The sequence below is a fragment of the Aedes aegypti genome, chromosome 2 (assembly GCF_002204515.2).
Source record: "Aedes aegypti strain LVP_AGWG chromosome 2, AaegL5.0 Primary Assembly, whole genome shotgun sequence".
Classification (NCBI taxonomy): Eukaryota; Metazoa; Arthropoda; class Insecta; order Diptera; family Culicidae; genus Aedes; species Aedes aegypti.
In genome coordinates, this window is record NC_035108.1 from 56,209,669 (window position 1) to 56,226,436 (window position 16,768).

Consider the following 16,768-nt stretch of genomic DNA (forward strand, 5'->3'; position numbering starts at 1 on the left):
TCAACCAAATTTCCGTTCAACTAAACTCTATTCGACCAAAATAAATGTTCCAAAGCAATTCGACCAAATGTCCATTCGACCAAATGTCCTTTCGACCAAATGTACTTTCGACCAAATGTCATTCGACCAAACGTCATTCGACCAAATGTCATTCGACGAGATGTCCTAAAGCCGGTTAAACAAACTCGTTGCGAGTATATTCAGAGGAAAATTGATCAGCATCAAAACAACAGCAAAGAGTTATGGAAAATTTTGAAATCCTTGTTAAAACCTAGTAATTGTAAACCGCGGTCCATAACATTCAATGGCACATTAGAAGAATCAGAACAAGTAATAGCATGTAAATTTAATGAGTATTTTGTGGACAGTGTTTCATCAATTAACCAATCCATTGAGTTAGTAGATGAACCTGACGAAATAAAACAGCCGATTAACAATAATTGCACATTTGAATGTTTTCACCCAATAACGTTGGAAGACCTACGAAATATTTGCTTTTCTATGGGAAAAACGGCTGGCGTAGATAACGTTAATGCGAGAGTAATACAAGATTGCTTTGATGTCATCGGACACAATCTGCTGGACCTGATTAATGAATCGTTACAAACTGGGCACGTGCCACAAGTTTGGAAGGAATCACTTGTGATTCCTATTCAAAAAGTTGCTGGGACGATTAAAGCCGAAGAGTTTCGTCCCATCAACATGTTGCACACATTAGAGAAAATTTTAGAACTTGTTGTAAAAGGCCAGCTGTTAGCATATTTAAATAGTAATAATTTGCTAATACCAGAGCAATCGGGATATCGGGAAGGTCATTCCTGTGAAACCGCATTGAACCTGGTGTTGGCAAAGTGGAAAGAAAACATAGAGCGTAAAGATATGATTGTTGCTGTTTTTTTGGATCTCAAACGCGCTTTTGAAACGATTTCTCGGCCCTTGTTGTTAAGAACAATCAAGCGCTTTGGATTTTCGGGTTCTGCATATAGATGGTTTGAAAGCTATTTAACTGATAGAACCCAACGGACTGCTTTCAATGATTCTGTTTCGAGCCCCGTGGTGAACAGCCTTGGCGTACCACAGGGGAGTGTATTAGGGCCCGTTTTATTCATTATGTATATAAATGACATGCGACGAGTTTTACGTTTTTGTGACATTAATCTTTTTGCAGATGATACCGTGATATTCATTGCGGCTAAAAATCTTGATGATGCCGTTGCACATATGAATGCAGATTTACGTTCTCTGAGTAGATGGTTGAAGTACAAACAGTTGAAATTGAATATAAGTAAAACTAAATTTATGTTGATATCGCGGAATCGAACAAATATAGACGTCTCAATACAAATTGATGATGAGACAATTGATCGCGTGCGCGAAATTAAATATCTTGGCGTGATTATTGATGACAGATTAAAGTTCGACGCTCACATCGACAATGTTATCAAGAAAATAGCCAAGAAGTATGGAATTCTCTGCCGATTAAAAAACGATTTAACGATTGCTAGTAAAATACATTTGTACAAATCAATCATCTCTCCACATCTGGAGTTTTGCGCTTCCATTTTGTTTTTAGCAAATGAAACACAAATATCGAGAATGCAGCGTTTGCAAAATAAAATAATGCGTTTGATTTTGAGATGCAACAGATTCACTTCCTCGTCTTTCTTATTAGATGCTCTTCAGTGGTTATCGGTGAAGCAAAGAATTGTATTCTTGACGATGGTGTTCATTTTTAAAGTAATTAACGGTTTATTGCCTCGATATTTGTGTGATCGAATTGAAAGAGGAAGTGACATTCATAGATATAATACTAGAAACGCGACTGAATTAAGAACACCACAGTTTTTGTACAAAACTCTTTGTTTTTTAAAGGAATAAATGTTTTCAGTTCGATGCCTATACACATCAAACATGCTGCAACTCTATCACAGTTTAAGAGACTATGTATTTCACACGTCAAAGCTGCCTTCTGAACAGCTACATGTTAACTTTTTTGTACTTGACTAATACTGTATCTTGACGAAGTTTTGACTAACGGATATTTTGTATTGACTATATTGTAAAATATGTTTAATAATTATTGGGGCACTAATAAACTACGATGTTCGCCTCGATGATGATGATGGATTTTTTATATATTGACGTAGTTATAGTTTATTCCTTTTTATGTGTAGTCTACGGAGGTTTGAGTCCCGCGCGCGGTACACAGGTATAAACGACTGTTTGATTACTTATCTTTTGAATTGACAATTTAGGCTGTTGGTGGATGCCATGCATTAGTAGTAAGTTTTCTGGTTGAATGTCGGAAATTTCTTGAAAATTCAAATGTTTCCGATAGGTTTGACATCATCGGCGGGGTTATCAATTCTGGCAATGTTTTGGATTTTGTTGAACTTTCTTGATCACTATTAAAACTTATGAAAAGTGTGGTTGAGACCAACAGATTTTTTACCATTTTTTTTTGCTGTATAGTATGGGAACTTGTAATGTTGTTTATATCTGTTGAAATAATCAGACCGTTTATTGTTTGCAAATCTGGTTAACATTGATCATAATTAATTATCTTAAAGATATATCGTCTCGCTCAAACCTTTGTAGGGGTATGTGGTGGGACCATCATCATCATCATCATCATAATATGAAGCTTCATATTTTATCGCTTCCAACAAAAAAATTTCTGACGTGAAGTGTCATACTAATACTCTTTACTTCTGAACTGATTAACAGAAATTATGTTATTTCGACAGATGGAAGCTTAACGACTGTAGTTTGATCCGGAATTGTGATGTTATCGGCCTTGGCAGTCTAAATTGAGATTATATCTCACTAATCGCTCTCTGTAACATTGATGATATGCAGCACATCATGAGAGTCTGTTTATCATCTTCTGCTACAGCTCTGAGTTAAACGGGGGGAATACATGGCATGGGATGAAACCCATCAAAACAAGCTCCAAATCTGGAAAACACTATGGGGTTTAAAAAAAATGGGTTTTATCTTTGCTCTCTCTCGCTCTTTGTGAGACTCTCGCTCGCTACCGTTGTTTATCAAGCTTGTTACAACTTGCGAAACATTTTCGATACAGATGTGATGCTTTTCTTCGCTTGCTTTGATCGAGTTTCAAAATCGAGGGAGAGCGAATTCTGCAAGGCCTGCTTGTTACTTGTGGCTGAATTTGAAACAACTAGGGTAAAAGATTTATTAGTTGTGTGTGCTCCTATAGTTGCGGCAGTGCATTTTTTTCAGCATAAATAATTAAGTAAGCTTAGTGATACACGAAATAATTGAAAATATTGTTTAAATTACTTCAAAATTGATAAAATGACTAAAAAATTTAAGACGCGAAACACGAATCCACTTGCTTGGGCTTTACCAAAGCGCTCTAATCAAATTTTCATAAGTCATAAAATAAAGATTTACTCTGAGAACATTTTTAATTCATTTGTTGAGTTTTAATGAACGAGCAGTTCAAAGACGTTCGAAACTTATGTGATGTTTGTGTTTTTCTAATATAGATGTATAATATTAGTATAACATTACATTTTAGCTACTAGGTCATGATAATATAGATGCCCCTGTTTAACAGACTGATTTGCTCTTATTGAAATATTATTAATTCCATTGTCAGTATGTTGCGAACACATAAACATACAATATTTTGACAATATTAAGCCTGTAGTATGTTATTTTTTTATTACAAGTTCAATTTGTGGTCAAATATTATATAGGTAAATCAAAATTATTATGTGATTTCTTATTCAAATGATTTCTGGCAATTAAGGTGAAGATAAACGTTGAATATGTGTAAAACAGAAATTGCATTAAAAATCGAAATTCATACCAGTTTTTTTAATGTTCATTGCGTTGACTAACAGAAATTAGTAAACACACTGGAATTTGAGGACCTTTCCCTAGTTCATTAATATAACTGAGCTCATTCAATACATATTTGAACCTTTTATTAAAATTAAAAAAAATAAACAACTTTCAGGTATCCGAAACGCATCCAACCCAATCAACACCAGTTAGCGGGAAGCAATTTGTTTACCACATTTCCAGAAGTAGATCAAAACCTTGACTTAGATTCGACTCCTCGCTCGTTCGCACAGTGTGTAAACGTAACGTAACTTGCCGTGTGCGCTTATCTTTGCTACGTACCTACTCGAACTCGAAGACGCTGCAACGAGCCGTACAATACCGAGCAGCTACGCAACGCACTCACGCATGTGCAACAGGGGAACGGAAACTCGACGGACCGATACGTCGACGCTGTATTTCCTACCTGCTGAGTGCGCGATAACACTCTGATAAGGGCCTTACCTCGGGGCTCTCGTCGTGAGTGTGAAAACATCATAAACTTCCCTTTAGATACTTGGCAGCGAAGATTACAACGACGACGTCGAGTGGGTCAATCGCGGTGTTTGGTAAATTTTATTGCATTTTTCCACCACTTGACTTGACCACCTAGCTTCACTTACATAGGTGATTTGTGCGTGATAATCCCGCTAGCGCAATCATAACCGTGACACACACAAACGGTTCCTGGCGACGAAGAGAGACGAAACGAGACAACCGGAGTGATTGATGAGCGTATGCGATTAGCAGGTCCGCGTTTTACTCGCTTAACTAGACGCAAGTCGTAACTTCTGTGTGCTTAAATTGAACGGTTGGTTTTGTTGTGTGGCGAATACGAATTACAATATAAGTCAGGATGGCCGAGCGGTCTAAGGCGCTACGTTCAGGTCGTAGTCTTCTCTGAAGGCGTGGGTTCGAATCCCACTTCTGACATGAATATTTTTTGGGTTCAACTAATGTTCCTTATTGAGGCAAATAACTTGTTTATTGTATTAATACCGTTCATCCAGTGATCATCCCCTAATTAAAATTTTACAAGCTTTTGATTGAAGCATTTCAAGCTTCTGATTGTCGCTTTTCAAGCTTCTGATTAAAGCTTTTCAAGCTTCTGATTGAAGCATTTCAAGGTTCGGATTGAAGCTTTTCAAACTTCTGATTGAAGCATTTCAAGGTTCGGATTGAAGCTTTTCAAACTTCTGATTGAAGCTTTTCAAGCTTCTGATTGAAGCATTTCAAGGTTCGGATTGAAGCTTTTCAAGCTTCTGATTGAAGCTTTTCAAGCTTCTGATTGAAGCTTTTCAAGCTTCTGATTGAAGCTTTTCAAGCTTCTGATTGAAGCTTTTCAAGCTTCTGATTGAAGCTTTTCAAGCTTCTGATTGGAGCTTTTCACTTTTCAAGCTTCTGATTGAAGCTTTTCAATTTTCAAGCTTCTAATTGAAGCTTTTCATTTTTCAAGCTCCTGATTGAAGCTTTTCAAGCTTCTGATTGAAGCTTTTCAAGCTTCTGATTGAAGCTTTTCAAGCTTCTGATTTAAGCTTTTCAAGCTTCTGATTGAAGCTTTTCAAGCTTCTGATTGAAGCTTTTCAAGCTTATGATTGAAGCTATTCAAGCTTCTTAATGAAGCTTTTCAAGCTTCTGATTGATACTTTTCAATTATCTGATTGAAGCCTTTCAAACTACCGATTGAAGCTTTTCAATCTTTTGATTGAAGCTTTTCAATCTTCTGATTGAAGCTTTTCAATCTTCTGATTGAAGCTTTTCAAGCTTCTGATTGAAGCTTTACAAGCTTCTGATTGAAGCTTTTCACTTTTCAAGATACTGATTGAAGCTTATCAAGCTTCTGATTGAAGCTTTTCGAGCTTCTGATTGAAGCTTTTCTAGCTTCAAATATTAAAGTTTTTCATGTTTTAAAGTTTTTTAAATAGCGAAAGGTTTGAATTATACATATTTATCTCTTTGATTCTCAAACATTCAATTTATAATTCCACGCTTGCCAAAAATTGAGAGACTTTTAAAACAGTATTACTCCTCTGCTACTTAAAGTGTGCACAAAAAATGCATTCGGTCCAAAATAACCATCCATAGCAAATTAATCATTTCTTAAAACACCACCGTTTAAGCTTTACGTAACATTTTCCGGTACGGTTTTCCAATGACCCACCGAACTAAACGTCGTAAACTGCCGAAAAATTACATCTGCAGATACAACCGTAGATCATCATGCGAAAAATGCAGCCATGCATGGTCACTCTCCATCGCGCCGTACCGGCAAAACCTTCAATCTCTTGGACCGAACTCGGTCCATCGACCCCCCAAAATTCGAAAACAATTCCAAAAAACCCAACCGAAACTCAACCGACTGAACGCCGGGTTGATTCGCTTTGATTGCTGCACCAGCAAATTTCCATTGGCCTATTGCCCAATTTCCCTGCTGACCGAACAGTCGACGAGATTGGTCTATTGTTTTTGTTGAGCAGCTTTTCGGTGTGAAGTTTGCTCGAAGGAGATGCCAACGAACGGCCTCGTGGCCATTGCGCCGTTGGTTGCTGAGAATCTATTCCGAGTATTGGTCAACCGCGATCAACCGACGGACCAACCAACGAATCGACCAACCAGGCTGGAGTTCAACGAACAGCCTCCAAAATTGAGCCCCCTGTTGCAGAGTGGATGATGATCATGCCCCGATCAACAAAATTGTATCAGAATCAAATTAAAATTTTGTTACAAATAATAGATTTTGTTTCATTTTTCGTTAGAAGCATTTAGTTTGAAGTTGATGAAAGAAATTGTAACGTCGGGGAATTTGTCATCAAAGAAGGGAAGGAATGTTAGTTAAACAACCATTGTTACTAGAGACCAAGTATACCTCTGCATCTCCACAGTTGTCATAGAAAGGATCAAACATAACTCAGTTAAAGAAAAATCAGTTTTAACAACAACCGCTGTTTTAAATAATAGTTTGTTATAAAGGATTTGAGAGCGTTTGCTCATACATGGGTATATTTTGTTAAGAAAATAACAAATTTTGTTACAATTCAATTTGCAAAATGAGCTATATTTTTGTTTAATTTGAAACATAAGGAGCCTTGTTTCCGTTTAAAATATGTTATAATATTTTTTTCAATTTTGTATAATGCAGAGGAAATTTTGTTATAACTTTTGTTTTTTTTAACTACTAACTAATATTTGTTAACCGAGTAACCAAATATGTTACACTTCTGTTGCGGTCCACTGGTCTGGCCAGTACACTGAGCTCGAGTGAGAGTGAGAGCGAGAGTGGTTGTTTTGGTTTCGGTGGTCGGGTTTTTGGGCAATCACTTCTCGGGGCCTGCAGCAGTAGCTCAAGGTCGTCGTCGTAAAGCTGTAGCCCCATGTGGTCGTCATCGCACCCGGTGAATGCTTTTTACCTTTCTTGTGCCACTACGGGAATGCGAAGAGATAGAGATTGTTTGGATTGTAACTTATAGCTTGTAAGATCATTTGATGGGTGATAATGTTAAACCATGCTTATTGCTTTCAGAAGCTTGTTGGGAAGCTTTTTCACAGAAACTTGTCGGAAAGCTCATTTATAAAAGCTTGCTGGAAAACTTCTTACAGAAGCTTATTAGAAAACTTTCTTACAAAAGCTTATTTTAAATTTCGTTACAGAAGCGTATTAAAAGGTTTTTTTATAGAAAATTTTCCTTGCAGAAGATTGTTGGAAACCTTTTTTCAAAACTTGTTGGTAAGTTTCCTTCCTTTATGGAAATCTTTTTTACATATGCTTGTAGGAATGTATCTTCACCGACTTGTAAAGATTTTTTTTAATAGCATTAAAAGCTTGCTCTTAGATGCTTTAAAAACTTCCATTACAATAAAAAAAAAATTGCAGTAGCTCGGAGAAGCCTTAAAAGTTTTCATACAGCTTTCTCAAAAGTTGATTGGAAAGATTTTCCTAACAGTTACTTCGAATAATTAGTATGCTTCCTCCAGAACTAAAGTATGCTTCCTCTAATATATTTGAAAACTGATGCTAGAAAAGCTTTGAAAGCTTAAATCTGAAGGTTAGAAAGCTTCAATCCGAAGCTTGAAAAGCTTCAATCTGATGCTTGAAAATCTTCAATCTGAAGCTTGAAAAGCTTCAATCCGAAGCTAGAAAAGTTTCAATCTAAAGCTTTAATCTAAAACTTGGAAAGCTTCAATCCAAATCTTGGAAAGCTTCAACCCGAAGCTTGAAAAGCTTCAATCCGAAGCCTGAAAGGCTTCAATCCGAAGCTTGATAAGCTTCAATCCGAAGCTTGAAAAGCTTCAACCTGAATCCGAAGCTTGAAAAGCTTCAACCTGAATCCGAAGCTTGAAAAGCTTCAATCCGAAGCTTGAAAAGCTTCAATCCGAAGCTTGGAAAGCTTCAATCCGAAGCTTGAAAAGCTTCAATCCGAAGCTTGAAAAGCTTCAATCAGAAGCTTGAAAAGCTGCAATCAAAAGCTTGAAGAGCTTCAATCAGAAGCTGGAAAAGCGTCAATCAGAAGCTTGAAAAGCTTCAATCAGAAGCTTGAAAAGCTTCAATCAGAAGCTTGAAAAGCTTCAATCGAAAGCTTGAAAAGCTTCAATCAGAAGCTTGAAAAGCTTCAATCAGAAGCTTGAAAAGGTTCAATCAGAAGCTTGAAAAACTTCAATCAGAAGCTTGAAAAGCTTCAATCAGAAGTTTGAAAAGCTTCAATCAGAAGCTTGAAAAGCTTCAATCAGAAACTTGAAAGGCTTCAATCAGAAGCCTGAAAAGCTTCAATCAGAATCTTGAAAAGCTTCAATCAGAAGCTTGAAAAGCTTCAATCCGAAGCTTGAAAAGCTCCAATCCGAAGCTTGAAAAGCTTCAATCCGAAGCTTGAAAAGCTTTAATCCGAAGCTTGAAAAGCTCCAATTCGAAGCTTAATCCGAAGCTTGAAAAACTTCATTCCGAAGCTTGAGAGGCTTCAATCCGAAGCTTGAATAGCGTCAATAGTTTGGAAAGCTTCCACTCAGATGCTTGGACAGTTGCCATTCAGAAGATTGGGCAGCTTCCTTTCAGAAGCTTGAACAGCTCCCTTTCAGAAGCTTGGACAGCTTTTTTTCAGAAGCTTGGACAGCTTTCTTTCAGAAGCTTGGACAGCTTCCTTTCAGAAGTTAGGATAGCTGCCGTTCAGAAGTATGGAAAGCTTCCGTTTAGAAGATTGGGAAAGCTTCCTTTGAGAAGCTTGGAAAGCTTCCTTCCAGAAGCTTGGAAAGCATCCTTCCAGAATCTTGGAAAGCTTCCTGCCAGAAGCTTGGAAAGCTTCCTTTCTGAATGGAAGCTTGAAAAGCTTCAATCCGAAGCTTGGAAAGCTTCAAACCGAAGCTTGAAAAGCTTCAATCCGAAGCTTGAAAAGCTTCAATCCGAAGCTTGACAAGCTTCAATCTGAAACTTGACAAGCTTCAATCTGAAACTTGAAAAGCTTCAATCAGAAGCTTGAAAAGCTGCAATCAGAAGTTTGAAGAGCTTCAATCAGAAGCTTGAAAAGCGTCAATCAGAAGCTTGAAAAGCTTCAATCAGAAGCTTGAAAAGCTGCAATCAGAAGCTTGAAAAGCTTCAATCAGAAGCTTGAAAAGCTTCAATCAGAAGCTTGAAAAGCTTCAATCAGAAGCTTGAAAAGCTTTAATCAGAAACATGGAAGGCTTCAATCAGAAGCTTGAAAGGCTTCAATCAGAAGCTTGAAAAGCTTCAATCAGAAGCTTGAAAAGCTTCAATCAGAAGCTTGAAAAGCTTCAATCAGAAGTTTGAAAAGCTTCAATCAGAAGCTTGAAAAGCTTCAATCAGAAGCTTGAAAAGCTTCAATCCGAAGCTTGAAAAGCTTCAATCCGAAGCTTGAAAAGCTTCAATCCGAAGCTTGAAAAGCTTCAATCCGAAGCTTGAAAAGCTCCAATTCGAAGCTTAATCCGAAGCTTGAAAAACTTCATTCCGAAGCTTGAGAGGCTTCAATCCGAAGCTTGAATAGCGTCAAACCCAAGCTTTGAAAGCATGGAAAGCTAGAATCCGAGCCTTAAAAAGCTTCATTCCGAAGCTTGGAAGGCCTGAAAAGCTTGAATCTGAAGCTTGAAAAAAAATTAATCCGAAGCCAGAAAAGCTTCAATCCGAAGCTTAATCAGCTCGAACAAATCGCAACAGAAATGCCCAATCTCCCAGCAGATGAATCCACCAATCTGCTTTTTTTCGGCAGCATGAGCAAAAACAATTGGAAAAGTGGTTGGCTGCCTGACATACTGCCTGACTTGCTTTCGGTCGATCGGTTGCGGTGTGTGATGCAAAATTACCGGTACTTTACTTGCGCTATCCACCGCCACCACCAGCACTGCCAGAACCACGACCAGCGTCATCGCACCGAGTAGGTACGTAAATGTGAACCCGCGAAAGAGCGATCTGCATGCGGAGTATCGACGAGTCAAGTCGAATAGGCACTATGGATGATTAGCTGGCCGAAAATCGAAAAAAAAAATGATGATAGATTTTTCTTCTTTTGTAAGGTTTTGAAGTTTTTTTGAAGAATGAAGCGCCCATCTAGCAAATAGGGAGTCGTGGGTTCGATCTCCACCGGAGCACGCGGTTTCTTTTCGCTGTTTCGTTTTTAATTTGTACATTTGACACGTGTTTCGTCGTGTACATGTAAACTTCAAAACTACAAAACCTTATAAATGCAAAAATTTCTTAGGCTGGATTTGCATAGAACATGACAATCAATGAACTGTGCAAGTTTTTTTTCAATGTTTCATAGTATGTGCTGCTCTTGGGATATTCCTAGAATAAAGAGCAAGATTTTTTGTAATTTTGTTTAAACAATATACCAAAGTTAGAGTTTTTAAAAGATATAAAAATTGACTGCAAACACAAAAGTTTTTGTTGAACGAAATACTTTAAAGATCGACGAAAGATTGGTTAAAAAGCTATCAAAGAAGGCTAGAATAAAATAAAAAATCGAACTTTAGTAAATACGACACAAGACGACAAAATATTTTTGGCCGTCAGATAAATTGAAACTACCTATAGTGATATGTTGCAATCTCCGCCAGGCCAAAAAATGATCGTGGAGATGCTGTGATGGAGGCTCGTTATTGATGCGTTTCGGTGCACGCGTTGCCTACATGTACCTAGTTGCTGATGATGGTCGTCGATGGTTTTGTGAGAGGAATTTTTTTTTCGGGGGGTTTCTAGAGGTTTTCCAGCGTGTGGTGGGTTCAACGCACTCTAGCTAGGTGAGCGAAGGTCGTCCGGTTCTCCTGATCAGCTAGGCGACCCGATGAGATGAGCGAGTTTAGGGGGGTATTGGCGGTGTGCCATTATTTTCGATGGTTGGTTGGAATGTTTTGTTTCGAATTGCGGTCACGCAGATTTGGCAGTGCTCGGAGGAAAATGTTGCAATCGAACGAAGGGAAGTGTTTTGCGAACATTGTTTCAAGATGGTTTCGTTCGCGGTTTTGACATTTTGTGTGAAGCAAGATGATTGCAGATTGATGATATCGCCTGCGGCTGAAAATTTAAGGTTTGGAGATTTATCAATACATCATTACAAAAACGGCTGGAAGAAGTTTTAACTTAGTATTGCAGCTTTTGAAACTTGAAGTTTTTCCAAAGCTTGAAAATTGAAGTTTTTCAAGCTTCAGATCTAAGCAGCTAAGCTTTTGATTGCAGCTTCTCAAGTTTTACTTCAGATTTGAACTTTTCAAGCTTCAGACTGAAGCTTCAATAACTTCAGACAGAACCTTTCAAAGAAAAAATCTTCTTAAATCTTTATGATGAAAGAAAGCTCTCCAAGCTTCTGAGAGGAAGCTTTCCAAGCTTCTGGAAGGAAGCTTTCCAAGCTTCTGGAAGGAAGCTTTCCAAGCTTCTGGAAGGAAGCTTTCCAAGCTTCTGGAAGGAAGCTTTCCAAGCTTCTGGAAGGAAGCTTTCCAAGCTTCTGGAAGGAAGCTTTCCAAGCTTCTGGAAGGAAGCTTTCCAAGCTTCTGGAAGGAAGCTTTCCAAGCTTCTGGAAGGAAGCTTTCCAAGCTTCTGGAAGGAAGCTTTCCAAGCTTCTGGAAGGAAGCTTTCCAAGCTTCTGGAAGGAAGCTTTCCAAGCTTCTGGAAGGAAGCTTTCCAAGCTTCTGGAAGGAAGCTTTCCAAGCTTCTGGAAGGAAGCTTTCCAAGCTTCTGGAAGGAAGCTTTCCAAGCTTCTGGAAGGAAGCTTTCCAAGCTTCTGGAAGGAAGCTTTCCAAGCTTCTGGAAGGAAGCTTTCCAAGCTTCTGGAAGGAAGCTTTCCAAGCTTCTGGAAGGAAGCTTTCCAAGCTTCTGGAAGGAAGCTTTCCAAGCTTCTGGAAGGAAGCTTTCCAAGCTTCTGGAAGGAAGCTTTCCAAGCTTCTGGAAGGAAGCTTTCCAAGCTTCTGGAAGGAAGCTTTCCAAGCTTCTGGAAGGAAGCTTTCCAAGCTTCTGGAAGGAAGCTTTCCAAGCTTCTGGAAGGAAGCTTTCCAAGCTTCTGGAAGGAAGCTTTCCAAGCTTCTGGAAGGAAGCTTTCCAAGCTTCTGGAAGGAAGCTTTCCAAGCTTCTGGAAGGAAGCTTTCCAAGCTTCTGGAAGGAAGCTTTCCAAGCTTCTGGAAGGAAGCTTTCCAAGCTTCTGGAAGGAAGCTTTCCAAGCTTCTGGAAGGAAGCTTTCCAAGCTTCTGGAAGGAAGCTTTCCAAGCTTCTGGAAGGAAGCTTTCCAAGCTTCTGGAAGGAAGCTTTCCAAGCTTCTGGAAGGAAGCTTTCCAAGCTTCTGGAAGGAAGCTTTCCAAGCTTCTGGAAGGAAGCTTTCCAAGCTTCTGGAAGGAAGCTTTCCAAGCTTCTGGAAGGAAGCTTTCCAAGCTTCTGGAAGGAAGCTTTCCAAGCTTCTGGAAGGAAGCTTTCCAAGCTTCTGGAAGGAAGCTTTCCAAGCTTCTGGAAGGAAGCTTTCCAAGCTTCTGGAAGGAAGCTTTCCAAGCTTCTGGAAGGAAGCTTTCCAAGCTTCTGGAAGGAAGCTTTCCAAGCTTCTGGAAGGAAGCTTTCCAAGCTTCTGGAAGGAAGCTTTCCAAGCTTCTGGAAGGAAGCTTTCCAAGCTTCTGGAAGGAAGCTTTCCAAGCTTCTGGAAGGAAGCTTTCCAAGCTTCTGGAAGGAAGCTTTCCAAGCTTCTGGAAGGAAGCTTTCCAAGCTTCTGGAAGGAAGCTTTCCAAGCTTCTGGAAGGAAGCTTTCCAAGCTTCTGGAAGGAAGCTTTCCAAGCTTCTGGAAGGAAGCTTTCCAAGCTTCTGGAAGGAAGCTTTCCAAGCTTCTGGAAGGAAGCTTTCCAAGCTTCTGGAAGGAAGCTTTCCAAGCTTCTGGAAGGAAGCTTTCCAAGCTTCTGGAAGGAAGCTTTCCAAGCTTCTGGAAGGAAGCTTTCCAAGCTTCTGGAAGGAAGCTTTCCAAGCTTCTGGAAGGAAGCTTTCCAAGCTTCTGGAAGGAAGCTTTCCAAGCTTCTGGAAGGAAGCTTTCCAAGCTTCTGGAAGGAAGCTTTCCAAGCTTCTGGAAGGAAGCTTTCCAAGCTTCTGGAAGGAAGCTTTCCAAGCTTCTGGAAGGAAGCTTTCCAAGCTTCTGGAAGGAAGCTTTCCAAGCTTCTGGAAGGAAGCTTTCCAAGCTTCTGGAAGGAAGCTTTCCAAGCTTCTGGAAGGAAGCTTTCCAAGCTTCTGGAAGGAAGCTTTCCAAGCTTCTGGAAGGAAGCTTTCCAAGCTTCTGGAAGGAAGCTTTCCAAGCTTCTGGAAGGAAGCTTTCCAAGCTTCTGGAAGGAAGCTTTCCAAGCTTCTGGAAGGAAGCTTTCCAAGCTTCTGGAAGGAAGCTTTCCAAGCTTCTGGAAGGAAGCTTTCCAAGCTTCTGGAAGGAAGCTTTCCAAGCTTCTGGAAGGAAGCTTTCCAAGCTTCTGGAAGGAAGCTTTCCAAGCTTCTGGAAGGAAGCTTTCCAAGCTTCTGGAAGGAACCTTTCCAAGCTTCTGGAAGGAACCTTTCCAAGCTTCTGGAAGGAAGCTTTCCAAGCTTCTGGAAGGAAGCTTTCCAAGCTTCTGGAAGGAAGCTTTCCAAGCTTCTGGAAGGAAGCTTTCCAAGCTTCTGGAAGGAAGCTTTCCAAGCTTCTGGAAGGAAGCTTTCCAAGCTTCTGGAAGGAAGCTTTCCAAGCTTCTGGAAGGAAGCTTTCCAAGCTTCTGGAAGGAAGCTTTCCAAGCTTCTGAAAGGAAGCTTTCCAAGCTTCTGAAAGGAAGCTTTCCAAGCTTCTGAAAGGAAGCTTTCCACGATTCTGAAAGGAAGCTGTCAAAGCTTATTAATGACACCATCATTCAACAACGCATCATCCTCAGTCGTGTTACGCAACAACCGTCCCAAAACTGCAAAGCAAAACCTAATCCATGTCCAAATTTTATGGGTTCTGCAGCATCATCCGCACGCGGGCTCACCGTTTTACTTATGGCCTTTGTTTTCAAAAGCGTTGAGTCAGTAGTAGGTACGCGTAAAAGTAGTCCCATCAAATCTATCAGCACAGAAACAGCCACCGAAACCCCCGTTTTTCGAATCAACGCCCGGTAAGTGCAGCAGAGTAGCGACTACCGGCCACTAGGTAGGTATTGCTGCAATCTTCCTTTGGAAACCTGAATGGTAATGGCTCTCTGGTCGCGGAATGACTGCGCCATCATCAGCAGAGTAGGGTGGCTCGAGTTGCAGTATGAGAATTTCATCTTATATATTTTCCTTACAATCATTGTCAAATTTACAGCCATATTGATGAGGGTTTTAAGGCCCCCAAAGAAGGTTCAAGTGAAAATGTATATGAAGCAACTAAGAAATACTTTTTACATCACTGCCCATAACTGCAAAACAGTCACATTCGACATTTTTGACAAAATGGAGTTAATACCATGGAGAGTCATCAAATGATAAATACTTTCGATCAACTTACTGAAATCTGTGAGATTGTTCAAGAAAATTCGAAAAAATACCAAGTTGTTTTGTCTCATTGGTAATTATAACCGCATAACAGTCACATTGAGATTATAAATGGGCGCAGTAATGTGATAGCAATGAAATTTCTATCAGAATTATTTTCTGACAATTCACCTAGTATGCGATATGAGTTGTACAAAATATCAGCCTCTAATAAGCACTTTTGAGTTCCTGGTAATTTTTAGAAACTTTAGTCTCCTCCCATACTGCCATAAAATGCACACTTGGTATTCCATTTACTCAATGCCTACTTTTGTCGAATGTTACAAATATGCAGTTATGGGCAGATCAGTTGGTAGGACTACCATATCCATGTTGATGCTAATTTTAATTATCAAACCTTAAAGCGAAGTAGGCCGTCATTGAAATTTGTACGCGTCGTTGATGATTGTTGCTAATTCATCTCACGATTTCGAATAAAAGAAAATCAGTTGGTTTTGCACTGACACAGCTAAAAAAGTATCAGCATACTTTATGCATGTTAGCACGTACTGTGATACTTTTTCAAGTCAATATAAACTATCAAGACTGAGTTATATCACTTTGAAATGCAAGCTGAAAAGTCATCATTGTTGCCAAAACGAATGACGGGCTACTTAGCCTTAATTCCTAAGCTCTAATTACTGAACGAGAACATTCTTTTTGATCTAATTTTGTTAGGGATTTTTGCAGAGCTTTTCTGGACTATGATTTCACATGGAGCTAAATAACAACAAACGAGTTGACGAATATATCTCCTCCCATCCGTCGGATTGAACTGCTCTTTTCAGCAACTTCCTTCGTTATATTTAGAATAACAAGTTCTAACTTTGGTATGAAAAGTTTGTACTTACGTTAGAGTACTAAAGTGTTTGGAACAGTTTAAAAAAATACTATGGAGCAATTCGTATAAACCTACATCGTCTTTGAGCAGACTTCAAATCATAACTGAAAATGCTGAAAAATTTACAGAAGACTGTTTTTATGTAAGGCAGATATGGGAGATTGAATTTTCAAACTTTTTTAGATTTTGAACCACCCTAATCGTCAGTCGCTTTGGTTAAAAAGGGGGTAGGACAGAGGCACAGCTGCGCTGTTGATGGACACCGACTTCGACTTCCTTTCCGTTGGACGTTTTTTGGTCTCAGCATTTCCAGATTTGGAAACTGTGCTCGGTGAGACGATTCGCTACACAGGTTCCCGAAACGTATGACGTGTCGCGCGCTTACAATCGGAGTTGCGACCGCCAGTGGCGGTATTTTGCAACGGTACCGTTGAAGCGCGGTGCAATCGTGAAAAAATTCCAAAACGGAAAAATGAATAATGTAAAATGGTACGAGAAAAAAATAGCAACAGAATAAATATTGAAAGCGAAAATAAAGTGAAGGAACAAGGGAGCGAGAAATTCAGATTGAGTGAATTAGGGTATTGAGCCTTGTTTTCGCCATATGTGTTTCTCGATTCGTTATGAGCCCATAATCAGTTTTTCAAAACTTATACTTCTTTGAATTATCCAAATTTCTCCATAGAAAAAAAAAGAATATTCAGACGATTTTGCATTCCACTACCTTACTACAGAGTGATTGCCAATAACCTGTTGTTTCGAGAAGCAGACGACGGGCAAAAAATCCGCGAGAAGACGACAATCATCCATCGATTGCACGGAAGGAGGTTCTGCTGGTAGGTTCAATCGCGAGACGAAACCATCACGACAACGACCACGATGAAGACGAGGAAACCTTGATGGCGGCGATGACGAGCCCTTATGCTCAGAAAAAAAGTGGGTCCCGTACGAAGAAAATATCAAAGAGCAAATGTTAAGTAATAATCAATTTAATGGATCCGTCGGAGTGAGGCCGATACTCGCTGGATGAGCAGAGGGGGATCGAATGAGCAACAGTTGTTATGGGTTTCATTCTTTCCTCGGGAATTTGCTCGCGAGAATCT

The 16,768-nt window shown here is 39.5% G+C and overlaps 1 non-coding gene across 1 annotated transcript; it reads left to right on the top strand.

Annotated features, from left to right (window-relative positions):
* The first annotated feature begins 4,705 nt into the window (after window positions 1-4,705).
* Trnal-cag lies at window positions 4,706-4,788 on the top strand. The gene has a single exon. It is a non-coding gene; the product is annotated as a tRNA-Leu (tRNA).
* Window positions 4,789-16,768: the final 11,980 nt, after the last annotated feature.